The sequence below is a fragment of the Fulmarus glacialis genome, unplaced genomic scaffold (genome assembly GCF_000690835.1).
Source record: "Fulmarus glacialis isolate BGI_N327 unplaced genomic scaffold, ASM69083v1 scaffold8439, whole genome shotgun sequence".
Taxonomy (NCBI): domain Eukaryota; kingdom Metazoa; phylum Chordata; class Aves; order Procellariiformes; family Procellariidae; genus Fulmarus; species Fulmarus glacialis.
The window spans coordinates 2081-9375 of record NW_009235145.1 but is presented as its reverse complement, the minus strand read 5'-3'; the positions used below and the strand labels follow the sequence as shown (position 1 = coordinate 9375).

The window sequence follows — 7295 nt, the reverse complement described above, 5'->3', positions numbered from 1 at the left end:
CCATGCACCCCACACAGCCACAGGAGCTGGGATTCTTCTTGCTTTAGGTCAGGGGTGCACAAAAGCGTTTCCTGCAGGTAAGCCCCTGCTCTGAGCCCCTGGTCTTTATTCTGTGGGCACTCAGTTGCTCACACACAGTTGCCCCCGACTGAGGGGCCAGGATGGTCCAAGACAACTTCAAGTGTTTGCAAGCTCTGATGGAAAATCTCTGCGAATACCCGCATCCTTCCCAAGCCTCAGCTGAGGGCTGGAAGGGCAAGCGGGATTTCCTTGGCCATCCTAAATGACACCAGACCTGTATGTTTAGGGCACCTGAACACACCTTGTCACATATATCTCTGGAGCCTGCAGAGCTCTTGAGCTGACCAGAGAAGGAGTGCACCAGAAGGAGACCCAGGTCTCTATCCATTGCATTTACTAGAGCACCTCTGCAAAGCTAAGATATGTCCACATCCCTGCACTGAAGACATCTTATTTATTTCAGGGCTCTCATTTTAAAAAAAGTCTCCAGTGCCATGCCAGATGCCTGGAGTGCCTAATACAACTCCACTCAGCAGGCAAACACAGCACAGGATCTCTAGGAAAGCCATGCCCTGTTGGAGCTGGTGTGGGGCAGGGCCTCCCAAAGGGGTCCGGTGCCTGTGTGCCATCACCTCAACACCAACACCATGGCACAGACGCAAGGTCCATCCCTTGGTGGTGCTGTAGGACTGGGAGGCAGGTCACACCAGAGTGCCCAGCCCTGTAATTGTGTTTTCCACCCTTGACTATTCTCCTCTTTCTGAACCTCTACTCACCTGCCTGATGGTATGGGGAGCATGGTATGCAAGCCCCACAGCCCTGCAGAGTTTCTGCAGAGTCACCAAATGTCTCCCTGGAGAAGGTGCTGTTGCCCAGCCTTGTTCCTCTGGCCTTGGAGACCTCAGGGCAGTCTGTGAGCACCTCATTTCCTTGTTACGTTAACATCTGCCAAGCACTCCAGCATGTGAAGCAGGGTGGGGTCCTGGGTCCCTGTTCCCATGTTTGCCTGCAACAAGTCTATGCTCAGCCCCAGTGCCACAGCTGAAATGCTGCAGCCCAAACGTGCACAGGCAGGAGGAGGTGGAGAACAGAGAGGAGGGGCTGGAGCCTCACAGCACTGTGATTTTTTTAATCAAATTAGATGTGGTGGGACTGCTTGCTCACCTGGGTGGAGGGATAGAGGCTTTGCAGAATAGAGTGGGAGGGAAGGTGAGGGTGGGGGATGCCTCCAGTGAAGGGGCAGCTCAGATGTGTGGAGCTCTGCCAGGGTGGTTAGCTTCTGTCATTGGGGATTAGGGGAGCCAGTAAGGGTGACATCGTGTTGGCAGTTATGAACCACTCAATGAGGGTGAGGAAGCAGGAAAAGTCTTCTGTCAGCAACCCAAAGAAGTCTGCAGGTCAATAAGCCAGTTCCTGTGGGGGACTGTAATTGCCCTGGCATTCACAGACCAGGCAAAACAAGGTGCAAACAGTCTGGAGGATCTTGGGACAACTTCTTAATACAGCTGCCCCCTGGGCCAACAAGGGCCCTGGGTGCCCACCTGGATCCAGTACTGGCAAACAAGGAAGAGCTGGTCAGGAATGCGATAATCAGTGTCAGCCTTGGCTATAGTGACTGTGAAATTGTGGGGTCCCAGATGCCAGGGGGGTGAAGATGGCAAGTAGCAGAGCCTCGGGGCTCCAGGAGAGAAGACATTGACTTACTCAGGAGACTGATACAGGTGGAGTCTCCCAGGCTTTTGTGCCTGAAGGCAGGACTCTGGAGGAGAACAACCAGCAGTGGATGGGGATCAAGTCAAGTGAAAGGAATAACATTAAAGAAATTAAGTTTATCACCATCAAGAAGAAGGAGAAATTATTTTAGAGCATGTTACTGTTACTGTTTTTAGTGAAAGTAGAAATAAGGCAAATTACATGGTGGGTTGACTCCCCCAGCCGGCAGCTAAGCCCCCACCCAGCTGCTTGCTCACTCCCCCCGAGCGGGATGGGGGACAGCATTGGAAGGGCAAAGTGAGAAAAACTCATGGGTCAAGACAAAGACAGTTTAGTAAGTGAAGCAAAACTGCGTGCGCAAGTAAAGCAGAATAAGGAATTCCTATCGGTTTGCTTTCCTTCCTCTGCCTTTGCTGAGGGGACTGAATAGCCTCCTCTTTTTATAAAAGATAGAATGGTTTGGGTTGGAAGGGGACCTTAAAGGTCATCTAGTTCCAACCCCCCCAACATGGGCAGAGGAAAGGGGTCCCGTCCCTGGGTGGGCTCAAACCACCAACCTTTCAGTTAACAGCCGAATGCGCTAACCGATTGTGCCACAGAGACTCCCAAAGAGAGCTGGATAGTGCTTCCCATCGGCAGGCAGATGTTTGGCCATTTCTAGGGAAGCAGAGTTTTGTCACACATAATGGTGACCTGGGAAGAGAAACACCGTAACCCCAAATGTCCACCCTTCATCCTTCTTTCCCTGAGCACCGGACCTCCCCTCCCATGGCATTTCTGGTAGCAGTCCTGCCTCATTCCCTGCCCACTGCAGACCACCCATCTGCGATACAAAGGTGGGCACCAAATGAGCTACTCCTGGAGCCTTGCACAAGCGCTCAGACCTCAAAGAGCACAGAGGTGCCTTGGGGAGGTCCACCCCTCACCAAGATGCGCTGCTTCAACTGGTGTTTTTAGGATGCATGAATGGTGACTAGAGAAATGCCGTCATCCCCTGAGGATGCGATGGAAAGCCTTGAGAGCTGCTTAGCTTCTCAGTTAGTGATTAGGTAGTGATTGGCACTGTGTAGGGATGCAAGAGAGGGTGGAGGGAACTCGGCAAGAAGCAAGGGGATGGTTGAGGGCTTTAGCAAATCCTTCCAACCATGTGTGAGCCGAGAAATTGAAAGCCGTGGATGCCTGTGGGTAGAGGAGCTGTCGGTCTGCCCTGGGAATGTGGCTGAAGGCCCCTGCACAAAGGAGAGGTTTCCAACATGTGTGCATGCCTCAAGCTGGGAGATGGGGAATGCCCTCTCCTGTGGGGTGGCTGGACAGTGCTCAACATGCCCCATGAGCTGACCTTCCTCTCTTCCTTTCCTTCACTCCGCACACCTGGATGGACCTCAGGAAGCCTTTCGCTTCTTTAGAGGCTGGTTCATTCTTTCAGTATCTGCAGTTCAGGAACTTGGCGCCAGAAGGCTCATTAACATGCAAAATGCTCTAACAAGCCAAGTCTCCCTGCATAATTCTCCCTAATTCTTCAAGTCTTGTGTGGCTGATTTGAGAGATTCCAGGAGTGTAGCCAAACTGAGAAGATTTCAGTAATAAATAACTATAAAACAGGTATTCTTCTTCTACCAGTTTTCTTTACTTTTCTGCTTACTGAACAAGTGGTATCAGCCTTCCCCAATTCCTATTGATCTGGAGTGTCTCCTGATGAAGTCGGAACATGTAGGAAAAGTAAGATCCTTTCTATATGACACTGTATGGGCAAACTCTACTCCCCCCCCCACCACCACCTCCCACATACTTTGCCATTTCTGTCATCAGCCACCTGGGACTTGCATCATGCTTTCTCAAATCTTTTCCACTAAATTCTGCAGCTGAAGGTGCATTTGCACCAGTTCCCACCTGTTTTATTTGGAGAACCATTTGCACACAGTCACAGAAGAATGGTTCTTACCTGCCAAGAAAAAAAAAAAAAAAGGAAAAGAAAGGGATAGTTCAATAAAAATAAAACACGTTCCTCAGCTGCATATGAAGTCCAAGTTGCCTCCACTGAAGTCCACTTTCCACAGTGGGTAGCCTTAGAAGAAAACCTTCCGTGAGATACATAGGAAAGGACAGGTAGGAATATAACTAAGGATTTGCCTAAAGGGACCATCAGGCAGACTGCAGAAGGTTGAGAAGGGGTCAGTTTATGCAGGACGTGGAAAGATGTGAAAGAGTAGTGAGAGCAATGCAGAGGAAGATCAATATTTCTTCTCCTGAACGTAGTATATGGGCTGGAAATTTCCGCGTTGGAAAAAAAAATTTCCGCTGGAAATTTCCGTTCATGACATCCACATTAACTGTGATGATTTACATGTATGGGGCTTTATTTATAAAAGACCCCATCCATGGGTCAGTGACTTGAGACACCACAGCTGTGAGCTGCAACTGCCTTGGGCAGAACTTGTCCTCACTCCCTGCTTGGTAATGGCACTAACCAGCTATCTGTCAGGCAAATGTGGGCACTAAGTGAGCTCCACCCACCCAAGCCTTGCACAAGGACCTGGATTCAAGGAGGACAGATGTGCATGAGGGAGGCCTTCCCCTCACGTAGAAGTCTTTCCTAAATTGGTAGTTTGGGATCCATGAATGCTGAATGGAGAGACGTGGCCACTTCTGGAAGGGGAGATGGAAAGCCCTGCTGGGAAACCTGGCTGCTATCTGTGTAGGTTCAGGGAGTCACCCTCCACATGTTGTTCAGGAAGCTGTCCCGAACCAGATACTAACCCTGAGAGTACAGGGTACTTTTCAGCCAGGGACCCAACCTTTCCTTTTTGTTCTTCCCAGGAAGTTCTCAATCCAGAACCTTGGCTTTCCTCATTGGTCTCCAATGGCACTTAATTTTTATTATTACTGGCATCACCCATCCATCTAGAAGTTGCATTTAAGCAGTCTTGCTCATCCTGTGGGACTCATCATGTAGGCATCATAACAGCTTTTCACAGAATCACAGAGCTGGTGGCCCAGGAACATATCCAAAAGACTTTTAAAGGTCTCCAAGGGTGGAGACTCCATAACCTCACTAGGAAACCTGTGCCAGTGCTTGGTCACTCTCACAGTAAAAAAAAAATGTTTCCTGATGTTCATAGGGACCCTCCTGTGTTTCAGTTTGTGCCCATTGCCTCTGGTCCTGTCAGTGGGCACCATGAAAAGAGCCTGGCTCCATCCTTTCTGAACCTTGCCTTCAGGTATTTATATACATTGATACGATGCCCCCTGAGCCTTCTCTTCCCCAGGCTGAACAGTCCCAGCTCGCCGGGCTTCTTCTCATAGGAGAGATGCTCCAGTCCCTTCATCATCTTCTTGGCCCTTCGTTAGACTCTCTCCAGTCTGTCCATGTCCCTCATGTACTGAGGAGCAGAACCCAGTGCTCCAGCTGTGGCCTCACCAGTGCCAAGGAGAGGGGAAGGATCACCTCTCTTGACCTGCTGGCAATATTTATCTAATACAGCCCAGGATAGCATTCACCTTCTTTCCCGCCAGGGCACATTGCTGGTTCACGTTCAACTTGGCGTACACCAGGACACCCAGGGCCTTTTCTGCTGAGCTGCTTTCCAGCTGGGAGACCTCCAGCACATATTGGTGCATGGGCTTGCTCCTCCCCAGGGGCAGGACTTTGCACTTCTCCTTGTTGAACTTCATGAGGTTCCTGTCAGCCCATTTCTCCAGCTTGTCGAGGTCCCTCTGGATGGCAACACACCCCTCTGGTGTATCAGCCACTCCTCCCAGTTTGGTGTCATCAGCAAACTGCTGAGGGTACACTCTGCTCCATCATCTGGATCATTCATGAAGATTTTGAGCAGGATTGGACCCCGTATTCACCCTTAGGGTACACTGCTAGTTAGTGGCTTCCAACGAGACTACATGTCACTGATCACCGCTCTCTGGGCCTAGACTTTCAGCCACTTTTCAATCCACCTCACTGTCTGCTCATCCAGCCCAGACTTCAACAGCTTGTGCATGAGGATCTTACGGCAGACAGTGTCAAAAGCATTGCAGAAATCAAGGCAGACAATAACCACTGCTCTCCTCTTGTCTACAAAGGCAATCATTTAATTGGAGAGGTTATCAGGTCAGTCAAGCATGACTTCCCCTTGGTGAATCCATGCTGAAGATTTTCTTGTTGTTCATGTGCCTGGAAATGGTTTCCAGGATTAGTTGCTCCATCGTGTTCCCTTGGATCAAGATGAGGCTGAGCGGCCTGTAGTTCCAAGTTTGGCTGTGTCATGGGTGCCTACATGGAAGAGCATCAGGGAGTAACAGTCCAAGGGCTGGAAAAGTTTCTGCAGCCTCTCAACAATGCATCTTTTGATCAAGGACAGCAGAAAGTGTCTGTTAGAAGCTGCTAGAGGTTGCTAGCAGCTTACTGGGAATTACAGAAATCTGTGGCTCTCTTCACCTGGCAGGAAAAGGCCCCTTCAGCTTTCTCGAGGATTCCTCCAAATGCCCCCAGAAAATGTTTTCCGGACACTGTTGGGTAAAGCCCTGAGGAACTTGGTGGGAATTCAGTGCTCATCCTGATGGGAGCAGAAGGTTGGTCTAGAGACCTCCCACGGTCCCTTCCAACCTGAATGATTCAGTGTTTCTGTCACCACTGATGATAGTTACAGCGGATTTTGGAGTCATGAATTCCACCTGTGCATGTGGGTTAGCACCAAGCATGGCGCCCCCAGCACCAGCCTCTCCTAGTGATGTCATGTTGGCTCTAGGGCCTGAAATATTTTGAGTTCAAAGTTTAATTGTGAATGGCTACTTGTTTAGATTGGGCCCTCCTCACAGCCTGCAACACCTGTGCATGACATCATGATGACAAGTGAGAGTGGCACATGCAGAAAGCCATGGCAGGAGGGTGATGATGATATTCTCACATCCCTGAAGCCCTTTGCAGATCCAAGAAAATCCAACAGGATTGGAAGAGCCTTAAACATCTCAGGCATGCATTTATAAGGTCAACTTTCTCACTGTGGGAGGCTGAGAGAGCTGGATTTGTTCAGTCAGAAGAAAAGAAGGCTTTGGGGAGACCAAAGAACAGCCTTCTCATACCTTCCAGGGGGTAACCAGAAGAGTCAGGCTCTTCACTGTGGTGCCTGATGGGAGGATGAGGGCCAATGAGCAAAGAGAAGGCTTCCCAGAGAGCTGGTGCCATCTCCATCTTTGGAGGTTTTCAGGCCCAAAATTAATAACGTCCCATGCAAGCTGGTGCAACCTGATAGCTGACCCTGCTGTGAGCAGAAGATTGGGCTAGAGACATTCTGAGGACATTTCCAGCCTGAAGGATTCTGTGTTTCCATCTACTACAGGGCTCTTCACAGAATCGTAAGAATCATTTAGGTTGGAAAAGATCTTTAAGGTCATCGAGTCCAACCGTTAACCTAGCACTGCCAAGTCCACCACTAAACCATGTCCCTAAGTGCCACATCTACATGTCTTTTAAACACCTCCAGGGATGGTGACTCAACCACTTCCCTGGGAAGCCTGTTCCAGTGCTTTCAGTGAAGAAATTTTTCCTAAGATCCAACCTAAACCTCCCC

General features: G+C 49.8%; 1 non-coding gene across 1 annotated transcript; it reads right to left on the bottom strand.

The window, feature by feature from the left end:
• Nucleotides 1-2263: 2263 nt before the first annotated feature.
• TRNAN-GUU lies at nucleotides 2264-2337 on the bottom strand. The gene has a single exon. It is a non-coding gene; the product is annotated as a tRNA-Asn (tRNA).
• Nucleotides 2338-7295: the final 4958 nt, after the last annotated feature.